Genomic DNA, 14,956 nt, shown 5'->3' on the forward strand with positions numbered 1-14,956 from the left:
GTCCCCTGGAGATCTCAGCCTGAGCTTCTCTGAGAAGAATCTCCTAGGCAATATCGGCCTCAAGCTGTGCAAGTGTTTTAAATCTGTCCCTAAGGTATTGGATACCTTCCCACGAATTCCTATGTTATGGACCTTTATTATGAATTTTTCATTTGATTTCATAGGTTACTCACATTTTCTTCATTTTTTTTTCCTAGTCCGCATACGGGCACTGAATGGGGAGACTTTCCGACGGGTAAATATTGTTCGCAGTGGGGATGCCAGCTTTCAGCTCTAGCCTGACCGTGGGACCAGAGGGGCAGTTGAAGATGAAAAATATTCCTCAGGAATACTGTTCCCAGAGATCAGAGCTGGGATTTCTTATGTTCTTCCCTCCCTCTGGGTTTCTGAAGCTTAGGCATTTGCTCTTCTCCAGTGATTCAGATTTACTGAATGTCTGCTATATGCTTTACATCTTCCCATTAAGCCAAGAATGAGATCTCCTTTGCATTCCAACAGAAAAATTCCCAAGCGCTAGAGTAAGGATCTTACATTTCCCACGAAGTGAAGATTTAAGATTAAGAGGTAGTGGGGTCTGGTGGAAAAAAAACCCTTGACTGGGAGTTAAGGCATCTGGGTTCTAATCACACTCCACCTCTTGTCTGCTGGGTGGCCTTGGAGAAGTCATTTAACTTCTCTGTGCCTCAGTTTCCTCATCCATGAAATGAGGATAAAATGCCCTGTTCTCCCTAGACTGTGGAACATGGACACAGTGCTTGAAACAGTGATGATCACATAATAAATGCTTAACAAATATCATTAAAAAATGATGAGGCAACTAAGGCACAGAGAAGTTAAGTGACTTGCCCAAAGTCACACAGCATAAAGGAGGTGAAGCCAGGACTAGAACCTGGAACTGCCGATGGCCAGACCTGTGGTCTTCCCATCAGGCCAACACTACCTTCTAATATAGAGAACGAACCAACAAGTCATCATCATCATCATCATCAATCGTATTTATTGAGCGCTTACTATGTGCACAGCACTGTACTAAGCGTTTGGAAAGTACAAATTGGCAACATATAGAGACAGTCCCTACCCAACAGTGGGCTCACAGTCTAAAAGGGGGATAATAATGATGGCATTTATTAAGCGCTTGCTATGTGCAAAGCACTGTTCTAAGCGCTGGGGAGTTTACCAGGTGATCAGGTTGTCCCACGGGGGGCTCACAGTCTTCATCCCCATTTTACAGATGAGGGAACTGAGGCCCAGAGAAGTGAAGTGACTTGCCCAAAGTCACACAGCTGACAAGTCAAGCTCCTGGAGTACAGAGATGCCGTCACGGAGCTCTGTGACAATATTACAGAAGCCGTATTTAAATTAGGAGCCCCAGAAATAGGTATCTACTTATTTAGTATCACTTAGTAAATTAGTATCACTTCTCTGTGGTTCCATTTATCACACTGCTATCAAGGTTTCTGGTACGGCAAAAAAAGAGACCATTCAAATTGGGTCAATGCAAATGATACACAGGATGAACAATTGGAGAAGCAAAGGAAGAAATGCAGAATTAGTACCCTGCTGCTCCTCATGATTATCAGAGAAGGGAGGCCTTCAATATCCTGTAACAAAAAATATGCAAGAGCAATTGTGGGGTTCTTATCCATCAGGATTCCCTGACACTAAGGATTGTCTGATGGCCCGAGTGGTTTTACTCTGAAAAGGAGAGAAGCTTTCACTCGTCACTGAAGGAGCTCTAAGGCTCAAGACCCAACTCTCCATTAATTTCCCCAGTGGGGTTGGGTCACGGGTTGAATCCCCAGAGGATTTCCAATGGAGATCCAACCCTGGTCCTTCCTCCACAGGGTCCGATGGGGAAAATGGGGGAATCTCGTCAGGCCAAATCCTTCTCCAGACCGACAGGAGAGCGGCCCGGGTCTGCGCGTCTCCAGCTCTACCTAGTAACCAGCACCCTCGTGCTTAACAAATACCACTGGAAAAACAACGAAAAACCAAGGACAGGGTCTCATGTTTGGACATTTGCAGGACGACATTTTCATCAGTCACAGAGCATGGAAAGTCTGCACAAATCTTTAGGCTACTCCATGATTTTACAGCTGGGAAAGAGATGACTCGAACGCCTTCCTCTTCACATCTGACAGGCCACTGCTCCCCCATCCTTCAAGCCCTTATGAAATGGCATTTTTTCCAGGAAGCCTTCTCGGATTAACTTCTCCCCTCCCCACCTCGTTTCCCTCTGTACCGCATCACTCATCTTCGTACGTTTGTACCCGGCAAGCACTTAGGTACTCAAACCACAACACGTATGTGCATAGCTTTAAATTCGGTGGCCTCTCCCACCTGTAATTTATCAATTAATCCATCACTGTATCTATTGAACACTTACTGTGTGCAGGGCACTGTACTAAGCCATGGGAAAGTACAACACAACAGAATCGGTGGACACAATCCCTGTCCAAGAGGAGTTTGCAATCTTCCTTTTAGACTGTGAGACTTCCTTTTCGACTGTGAGCCCACTGTTGGGTAGGGATTGTCTCTATATATTGTCAACTTGTACTTCCCAAGCGCTTAGTACAGTGCTCTGCACGCAGTAAGCGCTCAATAAATCCGATTGATTGATTGATTCCTTTGTCTGTCGGCCTCCCCCACTGGACTGCAAATTCTTTGAGGGCAGGAATCGTGTCTCCTAACTTAATTATATTCTCCCTAGTGTTAATACAGTACTCTGCACAGAATAATCACTCAAAAAATTGATTGATCAATTGATTGAAGTGTGCAGGTGGCTCTACTCTTACCTCAAACCAAAGATGGAATTTTGCAGAGAGGGCAAGAATATTACAGTGTTCTTCCGAGCGTGTCTTCGAGCACTGAGGAGGAAACGTTTTAAAGCCTAGAAAATAAGCCAGAATTCGAAGACACCAACCCAGATCCAATTTGTAAGTAAATTACTACCTCATCCTAAGCCATTGAAAATAGTAACACATCTGGATCAGGTGGAAATTCCAGCAGAAATCTATAATCTACCAAGCAGTGTGACCTTGTGGAAAGAACACAGCTCTGGGAGTCCAAGGACCTGGGTTCTAATTGCGGCTCCACCAATCAATCAATCAATTGTATTTGTTGAGCGCTTACTGTGTGCAGGGCACTGTACTAAGCGCTTGGGAAGTACAAGTTGGCAACATATAGAGACAGTCCCTACCCAACAGTGGGCTCACAGGTCTGCTGTGTGACTTTGGGCATGTCACTTCACCTCTCTGTCTCTCCATTCTCTCATATGTAAAATGGGGATTAAGACTGTGAGCCCCATGTGGGATATGGACTATATCCAACCTTGTTTCTACCCCAGTGTTTAGTACAGTGCCTGACACAGAGTACGTGATTACCAAATACCACTGGAAAAAAACAAAAACGAAAAACCAAGGATAGGGTCTCACGTTTAGACACTTGCAGGACGACATTTTCATCAGTCACAGAGCACTGAAAGTCTGCACAAATCTTTAGGCTACTCCATGATTTTATAGTAGGTCAAGAGAAGTAGTACGACGTAGTAGAGAAGAATATGGCATAGCAGAGAAGCAGCACAGGCTCTTCTACCCACTGGGAGTCAGAAGGTCATGGGTTCCAATTCCGGCTCCACCACTTGTCTTCTGTGTGACTGTGGTCCAGTCACTTCTCTTCCCTGTGCCTCAATTACCTCATCTGCAAATTGGCGCTTGAAGCTGTGAGCCCCACATGGGACAGGGACTGTGTCCAACTCGATTTCAAGCGCTTGGTACAGTGCTCTGCACACAGTAAGCGCTCAATTAATACGATTGAATGAATGAATGATTTGCTTGTATCCTCCCCAGCACTTAGTACAGTGCCTGGCACATAGTAAGCGCTTAACAAATACCACCATCGTCATCCTTACAGTTGAAGGTGCCCTGCTGAATCAATGAATAGAGAAGCAGCGTGGCTCAGTGGAAAAAGCCCGGGCTTTGGAGTCAGAGGCCTTGGGTTCAAATCCCGGCTCTGCCAATTGCTGGCTGCCAATTGGGCAGGTCACTTTATTTCTCTGTGCCTCAGTTACCTCATCTGTAAAATGGGGATTGACTGTGAGCCCCCCATGGGACAACCTGATCACCTTGTAACGTCCCCAGCGCTTAGAACAGTGCCTTGCACATAGTAAGCGCTTAATAAATGCCATCATTATTATTATTATTTACCCAGTGCCATTAAAGTGAAGCAGGGTCTAGGATGATTTCAATAATGATTCTAATAATAATCGTGGAATTTGTTAAGTACTTACCATGTTCCAAGCACTGTGACTGGGATAGATACAATACAATCAGCTTGGACACAATCCCTGTCCCACGTGGAAATCACGAGGGAGAACAGGTATTTCATTCCGATTTTACAGATTTTACAGATTACAGATTTTACAGATTTTACAGATTACAGATTTTCCTATTTTACAGATGAGGAAACTGAGTCACAGAGAAGGTCAGTGACTTGCCCAATGTCACACAGCAAGCAAGTGGAGGAGCTAGTATTAGAATCCCAGGTCTCTTGAATCCCTGCTCTCTCCAGTCGGCCACACTGATTCTCATTTAACCGATAAATGTTAAATGAGGGCATAATGAGAAATCAAGAATCTCGGTTTAGAATTTCCTTCCGGCCTCCCCTGGACACTCTTTCAGTTCAACTTGACATAAGCACCATTGAACATCTTTTCTCGGAGTCAATGTGCTGCTATGAATTGGCAAAAAAAACCCAAGAAAATTGAAGTTGAGGCCAACACCTGGGGAGACTTACAACCAAGGAAAGCTGCTCATAGACAACTCAAATTTAATGCCGTAACCAAATTCTGCAGTGCTCTGGCCAAGGTTGCCCAGAAAAACAGACAAGCAAATCAAGAACGGCAGGATGGCTTCGTGAGTCTGACGGTTTGATGGAACGGGGCATCAACTTTCATGCCAAGAGTATTTATTGAGCGCTTACTGTGTGCAGAGCACTGTACTAAGCACTTGGGAAGTACAAGTTGGCAACATCTAGAGACAGTCCCTACCCAACAGTGGGCTCACAGTCTAAAAGGGGGAGACAGAGAACAAAACCAAACATACTAACGAAATAAAATAAATAGAATAGATATGTACAAGTGAAATAAATAAATAGAGTAATAAATACGTACAAGCATATATACATATATACAGGCAACCTCAATGAAGTTGAGGTTATGTCCAAAATTCATAGTACGCACAGCAAACCTTTGGAGCAGTTTCAGCAGATCCCCCTACATGACAATGTCCACCACAAATGGCAGGCTGAGCTCAGCAATAATGAGGTAACAATAATTGGCCTTTGTTAAGCTCTTACTACGTGCCAAGCCCCACATGCGGCTCACAGTCTAAGCAGGAGGTATTGACTCCCCATTTTGAAGATGGAACGTAAGCACAGAGATGTTGAGAGACTTGCCTGGGTCACACAGCAGGGAAGTGGTGGAGCTGAGATTAGAACCCAGGTTCTCCGACTCCCAGGGCTTTCCGCTTCTTAGCGATTCTTAAGAGCTGCTCCCAAGCACTTAGCACAGGGCAGAAGCCTGGCCTAGTGGATAGACTACTGGCCTGAGAGTTAGAAAGATCTGGGTTCTAATCCCAGCTTCATCACTTGTCTGCTGCGTGACCCTGGGTCACTTAACTTCTCTGGGCCTCATCTGTAAAATGGGGATTAAGACTGTAAACTCCATACGGGACGTGGACTGCGTCCGACCTATCTTGTATCTACTCCAGCACTTAGAAAAGTGCTTGACACATAGTAAGTGCTTAACAAATACCATCATCATTATCCCAGCACTGCCACAGGCCTTCTGCGTGACCTTGGGCAAGTCACTTTACTTCTCTGGGCCTCAGTTCCCTCATCTGTAAAATGGGGATTGAGACTGTGAGCCCCACGTGGGACAAGGACTATGTCCAACCTAATTTGCTTGTATCCACCCCGGCACTTAATACAGTGTCTGGCACTGTAAATAAATAAATAAATAAATTTATTTTACTTGTACACATCTATTCTATTTATTTTATTTTGTTAATATGTTTTGTTCTCCGTCTCCCCCTTCTAGACTGTGAGCTCACTGTTGGGTAGGGACCGTCTCTATATGTTGCCAACTTGTACTTCCCAAGCGCTTAGTACAGTGCTCTGCACACAGTAAGCGCTCAATAAATATGATTGATTGATTGATTGGCACATAGTAAGTACTTAACAAATACCAGAATTATCATTATTATTATTATTATTAACAGAGTGCTGTATACACAGTAGGTGCTCAATAAATACCATGGATTGATTTGACATCCTGCCAGCTGATCTTCCTTCCTTCAATCATATTTATTGAGTGCTTACTGTGTGCAGAGCACTGTACTAAGTGCTTGGAAAGTACAATTTGGAGACAATCCCTACCCAACGACGGGTTCATGGCCTAGAAGGGGGAGACAGACAACCAAACAAAATGATAGTCAAAGTCCAATTTTTTAAATTGGAGAATTGGAGAATTGGAGAAGCAGCATGGCTCAGTGGAAAGAGCCTGGGCTTTGGAGTCAGAGGTCATGGGTTCGAATCCCGGCTCTGCCACATGTCTGCTGTGAGACCTTGGGCAAGTCACTTAACTTCTCTGAGCCTCAGTTACCTCATCTGTAAAATGGGGATTAAGACTGTGAGCCCCACGTGGGGCAACCTGATCACTTTGTATCCCCCCAAGCCCTTAGAACAGTGCTTTGCACATAGTAAGCGCTTAACAAATGCCAACATTATTATTATTATTATTATTATTATTATTATTATTATTAAATGGCATTTGTTAAGCGCTTACTACGTGCCAGGGACTGTACGAAGCGCTGGGGTGGATCCGAGCTAACCAGGTGGTCCCACATAGGGCTCACCGTCTTAATCCCCGTTTTGCAGACGAGGCCCAGAGATATGAAGCCGGGTCACACAGCAGGCAAGGGGCAGAGGTAGAATTAGAACCCGGGTCCTCCTGGCTCCCAGGCTTGGGCTTGATGATCATCTCGGCCATGCTGTTTCCAATGGAAGCCGAATTTTTTTTCTTCTTGCAAAGCTTTTACTAACGTGCTGAGAGAGGCAGCTGGTTTCGATCTTATTCCTACAGTCCTGTGAGCCCCTGTGGCCAGCCGGTCCCTGGCATTTCCTCCTTTCCTCCCGGCTCTCGGGGCCCACTGGGCTCAGGGAGTCGTCCGCACTTCTCGAAAATGGCATAACTTGAGAAGCATATATTCATATATGGTATATATTGAGAAGCAGCGTGGCTCAGTGGAAAGAGCCCGGGCTTTGGAGTCAGAGGTCATGGGTTCAACTAGCGGCTCCGCCAACTGTCAGCTGTGTGACTTTGAAAGAATAGAGTCCAGTAAATCCGGAAAAGGGAGGAGGTCGTTGATCATCATCATCACCATCTATCGTATTTATTGAGCGCTTACTATGTGCAGAGCACTGTACTAAGCGCTTGGGAAGTACAAATTGGCAACATATAGAGACAGTCCCTACCCAACAGTGGGCTCACAGTCTAAAACGGTCATCAAGTTGATGACCTTGAAGAGAGACTATCTCAGTGGAGTGAAGAGGATTAAAGCCTCGATGTAGAGAATCACAGAGAGAGTTGGAGAAGAGGAAGCTTCTCAAAAGCCACAACCTTAATGTCATCCTCGACAAATCTTTCTCATAACCCACATATTCAGACTGTCATCAAATCCTATCGGTTCAACCTTCTCAACATCACTATAACCTGTTCTTTCCCTCTCTGTCCAAACCACTGTCACGTTAATCCAAGCACTTATCCCATCCCACCTTAATCATTGCCTCAGCCTCCTTGCTGACCTCCCTGCCTCCTGTCTCTCCCCACTTCAGTCTACATTTCAGCGTGGCTCAGTCGAATCCCGGCCCCGCCAACTGTCAGCTGTGTGACTCTGGGCAAGTCACTTCACTTCTCTGGGCCTCAGTTACCTCATCTGTAAAATGGGGATGAAGCCTGTAAGCCCCCCCGTGAGACAACCTGATCACCTTGTAACCTCCCCAGCGCTTAGAACAGTGCTTTGCACATAGTAAGTGCTTAATAAATGCCATTATTATTATTATTATTATTAAACTGGCCCGGATTGTTTTCTCTACAGAACTGTCCAGTTCGTGTTTCCACCGCTCCTCAGGAACGTCCACAAGGATATTGAAGTCCCTGAGGATCAATATAAGGGAGATAAAGGAGATTGGATGGTCGCTTGGAGACCACCACAATGGACAGATCAGCCTAGGGAGGACTCCACTTCCCTTGAGTGGAAGGTTTGGAAAGATTTAGATATCAAGAAGTAATCTTAAATACCGGCCAGTCTTCCAAGTGGCAAAAGCGACAGCCCCAATCCACAGCCGTTTCACATATTCACAGTGCGGAGTGAATTGTGAACTGCGATACATCAGCAGGATCTCACTGTTAGTAACAACGTCTTCAAACAGCAAAGATCATTGTCCTTCATTTTCGAAAAGGTGCTGTTGGTAATGAAATAATATAATGCTCTGTACACGGTAAGCACTTCATAAATACACTTACCACTAGCACCACTACTACTGCGATACATCAGCAGGATCTCACCGTTAGTAACGTCTTCAAACAGAAAGCAGTTAAAGATCACCGTCCTTCATTTTCGAAAAGGTGCTGTTGGTAATGAAATAATATAATGCTCTGTACACGGTAAGCACTTCATAAATACACTTACCACTAGCACCACTACTACTGCGATACATCAGCAGGATCTCACCGTCAGTAACAACGTCTTCAAACAGAAAGCAGTTAAAGATCACCGTCCTTCATTTTTGAAAAGGTGCTGTTGGTAATGAAATAATATAATGCTCTGCACATAGTAAGCACTTCATAAATACACTTACCACTACCACCACTACTACTGCGATACATCAGCAGGATCTCACTATTAGTAACAACGTCTTCAAACAGAAAGCAGTTAAAGATCATCGTCCTACATTTTCGAAAAGGTGCTGTTGGTAATGAAATAATATAATGCTCTGCACACGGTAAGCACTTCATAAATACACTTACCACTACCACCACCACTACTACTTCTATTATTCTGTCTCGTTTTATGCCGTCGAGTCATTTCCGACCACGGACACATCTCTCCCAGAACACTCCAAATCCTCCAGCAACCGTTCTGGTAGCGAATCCATAGTTCTCTTGGTAAAAACCATTGCCTTCTTCCATGCAGTAAACTTTAGCCTCGTCCCTTGACTCTTTCCCAAGTTGCTGCTGCCTTGCACAGGTGTGTTTTGACTTCTAGTGAATTGTCTTCCACTCGCTAGCCACTGCCCCAGCTAAGAATCATCATCATCATCATCAATCGCATTTATTGAGCGCTTACTGTGTGCAGAGCACTGTACTAAGCGCTTGGGAAGTACAAGTTGGCAACATCTAGAGACAGTCCCTACCCAACAGTGGGCTCACAGTCTAAAAGGGGGAGACAGAGAACAAAACCAAACATACTAACAAAATAAAATAAATAGAATAGATATGTACAAGTAAAATAAATAAATAAATAGAGTAATAAATATGTACAAGCATATATACAGGGAAGAATGGAATGGGTAGGCCTCTGCTTGACTCTCCCTCCCATAGCCGAGACTGGTAGGGTACTGGACTCTCTCCAGGTGCGATCCTGAGAGGGGGCTAATATCCTCCCCACTGCCATTTCTTCTTCTTCTACTACTACTACTGGTCTTATTTTGACTCCTGCTTGGAGTTCCTGCTGAGTATGTGTGGAAAAGTCTGTGCTGGATGCTGGAACACAAGAATCAGCAGTGCTCAGGGAAGGCAGGAGAGGGGATGACACTTCCTTCTTAGAAATCAAGTTAGTGTTTGGATATGGCATGGGGCCTATGCTACATCTGCATATACTGCATCTATCTTAGTGTTTAGGACAGTGCTTGGAAGCAGCGTCTTTTAATGGAAAGAGCACAAGCCTGGGAATCAAAGGACCCGGATTCTAATCCCAGCTCTGCCACTTGTCTGCCGTGTGACTTTAGATAAGTCACTTAACTTCTCCGTACCTCCGTTTCCTCGTCTGAAAAATGGAGATTGAATTCTACTCCCTCATACTCATGATACTATGAGTCATCATCATCATCATCAATCGTATTTATTGAGCGCTTACTATGTGCAGAGCACTGTACTAAGCGCTTGGGAAGTACAGATTGGCAACATATAGAGACAGTCCCTACCCAACAGTGGGCTCACAGTCTAAAAGGGGGAGACAGAGAACAAAACCAAACATACTAACAAAAGAAAATAAATAGAATCGATATGTACAAGTAAAATAAATAGAGTAATAAATATGTCCAAACATATATACATATATACAGGTGCTGTGGGGAAGGGAAGGAGGTAAGATGGGGAGGATGGAGGGGGGACGAGGGGGAGAGGAAGGAAGGGGCTCAGTCTGGGAAGGCCTCCTGGAGGAGGTGAACTCTCAGTAGGGCAATGTGGGTCCTATGTGGGGCAAGGACTGTGTCTAACCTGATTTTTTTTTGTCTCTATGTCAATGCTCTGTACGGTGCTTGATACATAGGAAGCACTTATAAGTATGATCAAAAAATGAGTACAGAATTTTAAGTGCCACAATTATTGTTACTCTTTTTATTAGGCCTAACTAAAAGGAGACATTAGGGTTGAAGGTGGTCACTGTGTTCCAGAAACCGGGGATGGTGCAGAATTTCCCCTCCCCGTGATGCCAGGTTGGGGCTAGTCCAAGGGATGGTAACCAATAGAGAAACAGCGTGGCTCAGTGGAAAGAGCATGGGCTTTAGAGTCAGAGGTCATGGGTTCAAATCCCGGCTCCGCCAATTGTCAGCTGTGTGACTTTGGGCAAGTCATTTAACTTCTCTGGGCCTCAGTTGCCTCATCTGTAAAATGGGGATTAAGACTGTGAGCCCTACGTGGGACAACCTGATCACCTTGTATCCCCCCCAGCACTTAGAACAGTGCTTTGCACATAGTAAGCACTTAACAAATACCATTATTATTATTATTAACCCTTGCCCTGTATTTCCAGCCTACCCTCTATTCGTTCCATTTTTTTCATGGCATTTATTAAGTGTGTACTATGTGCAAAGCACTGTTCTAAGCGCTGGGGAGGTTACAAAGTGATCAGGTTGTCCCACGGGGGCTCACAGTTTTAATCCCCATTTTACAGCTGAGGTAACTGAGGACCAGAGAAGTGAAGTGACTTGCCCAAAGTCACACAGCTGACAATCCAAAGAATGCAGAGAGAATTGCCTTTCTCCAAGAACCATAAGACCAGCATTAGATCTTTGAAAAAATACATGCACTGCATACATTCAAATTATTATCACCATCATCATCATTTTTCTACATGCAGCTCTCCTACCGCGAAGCCGTGAACAGACTGTTTGCTTTGCTTTTTTTAAATGGTATTTATTAAACGTTTACCGTGTTTCAAGCACTGTTCTAAGCTTTAGGGTAAAATACTACAAATTCAGGCAGACTACAGTCCCTGTCCCACATGGGGCTCATAATCTAAGTAGGAGGGAGAATAGGTATTAATTTCTCTGTGCAAAATGGGAATAGGAGGGAGAATAAGTATTAAATCCCCATTTTGCACAGAGAAGTTAAGTGACTTCCCCAGGGTCACACAACAGGCAACTGGCAGAGGCAAGATTAGAACCCAGGTCCTAGGGAAGCAGCACGGCCTAGTGAAAATAGCACAGGCCTGGAAGTTAGAGGACCTGCTTAACACATCATAATAATAATAATACTAATGATGGCATTTATTTGATGCTTACTATGTGCAAAGCACTGTTGTAAGTGCTGAGGAGGTTACAAGGTGATCAGGTTGTCCCATGGGGGGCTCACAGTCTTCATCCCCATTTTCCAGATGAGGGAACTGAGGCCCAGAGAAGTGAAGTGACTTGCCCAAAGTCACACAGCTGACAATTGGTGGAGCCGGGATTTGAACCCCTGACCTCTGACTTCAAAGCCCGGGCTCTTCCCTCTGAGCCACGTTGACATAGTAAGCCCTTGATGAATATCACAATTATTATTAGGTCCTCTGACTTCCAGCCTGTGCATTATCCACTCTCTCATTTGAAATGCTCCCCCGCTCCTCTTCAACCATTTTTGTCATTTCTTTCTTCCACAGACCTGCCCAAGTCTTGCCTCTTCTAGGAAGGTAAACCTAGCCACCTCCTCAACCAATCAATCAATCGTATTTATTGAGCGCTTACTGTGTGCAGAGCACTGTACTAAGCGCTTGGGAAGTACAAGTTGGCAACATATAGAGACAGTCCCTACCCTCCTTCTCCACCTTGTACCTTCGAACAAAGCCTAGTGGAAAGAGGAGACTAAGGCATCTGAATACTTAGGTCCTCACCCCGGCTCTGCCACTGATCTGCTGCTTGACACTGGGCAAGTCACCTCACTTCCCTGTACCTCAGTTTCTCCATCTCTAAAATGGGGGCCTAATACCTATTCTCCCCCAGACTGTGGGAGAGGGACTGCATCCAATTGGATTATCCACTACAGCTCTTGGCACCTCTATGTTGCCAACTTGTACTTCCCAAGCGCTTAGTACAGTGCTCTGCACACAGTAAGCGCTTAATAAATACGATTGATTGATTGATTAGTAAATGCGCTGCCCACTTCCTCCATTCTGCTGGTGGCCCGGGGCCATCATCATCATCATCATCATCATCAATCGTATTTATTGAGCGCTTACTATGTGCAGAGCACTGTACTAAGTGCTTGGGAAGTACAAATTGGCAACATCTAGAGACAGTCCCTACCCAACAGTGGGCTCACAGTCTAAAAGGGGGAGACAGGGAACAAAACCAAACATACTAACAAAATAAAATAAATAAAAACCCATCCTCAAGGTCAGAGATTCAGCCCCCTCCCATCCAGGCCCCCAATTCTAGAGCCGGCGTTATAGGGAGAACTGTTTGCTACAACAAAATTGTTTATCTCCTTATTCATCTACCTGTTTTACCCAAGACGTTACCTGGCTAAGCTTTTATTCCCCCTATCCTCCCTTCCCTCTGAGTAGACTAGGCACTTGGCTGCGAAATCCTTAATAATAATAATAATGATGATGGCATTTATTAAGTGCTTACTATGAGCAAAGCACTGTTCTAAATTCTGGGGAGGTTACAAGGTGATCAGGTTGTTCCACTGGGGGTTCACAGTCTTCATCCCCATTTTCCAGATGGGGTCACTGAGGCCCAGAGAAGTGACTTGCCCAAAGCTATTGGGTAGGGACTGTCTCTAGATGTTGCCAACTTGTACTTCCCAAGCGCTTAGTGCAGTGCTCTGCACACAGTAAGCATTCAATAAATATGATTGAATGAATGAATGAATCCCCCTTCCCCTCCCCACAGCACCTGTATATATGTATATGTTTGTACATATTTATTACTCTATTTATTTTACTTGTACATGTTTATTCTATTTATTTTATTTTGTTAATACGTTTTGTTTTGTTGTGTGTCCCCCTCTTCTAGACTGTGAGCCGGCTGTTGGGTAGGGACTGTCTCTATATGTTGCCGACTTGTACTTCCCAAGCGCTTAGTACAGTGCCCTGCACACAGTAAGCACTCAATAAATACGATTGAATGAATGAACAGCTGACAATTGGCTGAGCTGGATTTGAACCCGTGACCTCTGACTCCAAAGCCCGTGCTCTTTCCACTGAGCCACGTTGCTTCTCCTGCTTAATCACTGTGATACCCACCCCAGCCCCACAGCACATAGATAAATAGTCTTATACTCTACCATTTTGCCTATCTGTCACTTACAGTGGAATGCCTCTTCCTTCCCCAGCTTTTATATTTAAAACATTTGGCTAGTCATAAGGAAGATTTATTTAGGGAGTAAAACCTTTTAATGTGTTTTCTCTGCAAAAAGAAATGCCTTTTCTGGCTTAGATTAGGAAACTCGGGATTTTGGAGAAAGCTCTAATCCTGGCTACAGGCGTTTTCCTACTCCTAAAAGAATTAAAGTAGTTTTTCTGTAAAGCTAGTAGAAAGTGTCAGTCTAACTTGTATCTACCCCAGCACTTACAACAGGGCTTGGCACATAGAAAGCACTTAACAAGTACCATAATTATCGTTATTATTAATAATGACTGTTTCCCCCTGTAAATTGCAAGCTCTTTGTGGCAGGGATCTTGTCTACCAATTCTGTTGTACTTTCCCAAGTGCTTAGTACGATGCTCTGCACACACAGTAAGCATTCAATAAATACCATCAATTGATGGGTTAAGACATTCCCTGTTCAAATGTATATGGGGAGTTTTAGGGGAACTATGTGTATATATGTTTGTACATATTTATCACTCTATTTATTTATTTATTTTACTTGTACATATTTATTCTATTTATTTTATTTTGTTAATATGCTTGGTTTTGTTCTCTGTCTCCCCCTTCTAGACTGTGAGCCCACTGTTGGGTAGGGACTGTCTCTATATGTTGCCAACTTGGACTTGCCAAGCGCTTAGTCCAGTGCTCTGCACACAGTAAGCGCTCAATAAATACGATTGATTGATTGATTTTATCAACCAGACCTTACCAAGGCTCCAGCCCATTCTTATGCCTAGAAACACTGCCTGTTTTCCTCAGAAGAGCTCAGCTGCCCAAGATCGCTCTTGTACTGGGGCTTTAGGAACTTTCTGCTTGAAAGAACCCCATAAACTCCGCTATTACTGACACAGCTAAATCTAACGGCTTATTTACATTTTCGTGCCATGCTACCTGAACTCCGTAGGGACTTTTGTACCATACAGCAAATCTGCAGTGGGTGGGTCTGCGAGGAAGGGATGGCATTAACTCTCTCAAGACTCTGGTCTGCATCAACGCCTAAACGTGACAGCCCAGAAAATATCCCCCAATATTCCATAAGTAA

The sequence above is a fragment of the Tachyglossus aculeatus genome, chromosome 14 (assembly GCF_015852505.1).
Source record: "Tachyglossus aculeatus isolate mTacAcu1 chromosome 14, mTacAcu1.pri, whole genome shotgun sequence".
NCBI lineage: Eukaryota > Metazoa > Chordata > Mammalia > Monotremata > Tachyglossidae > Tachyglossus > Tachyglossus aculeatus.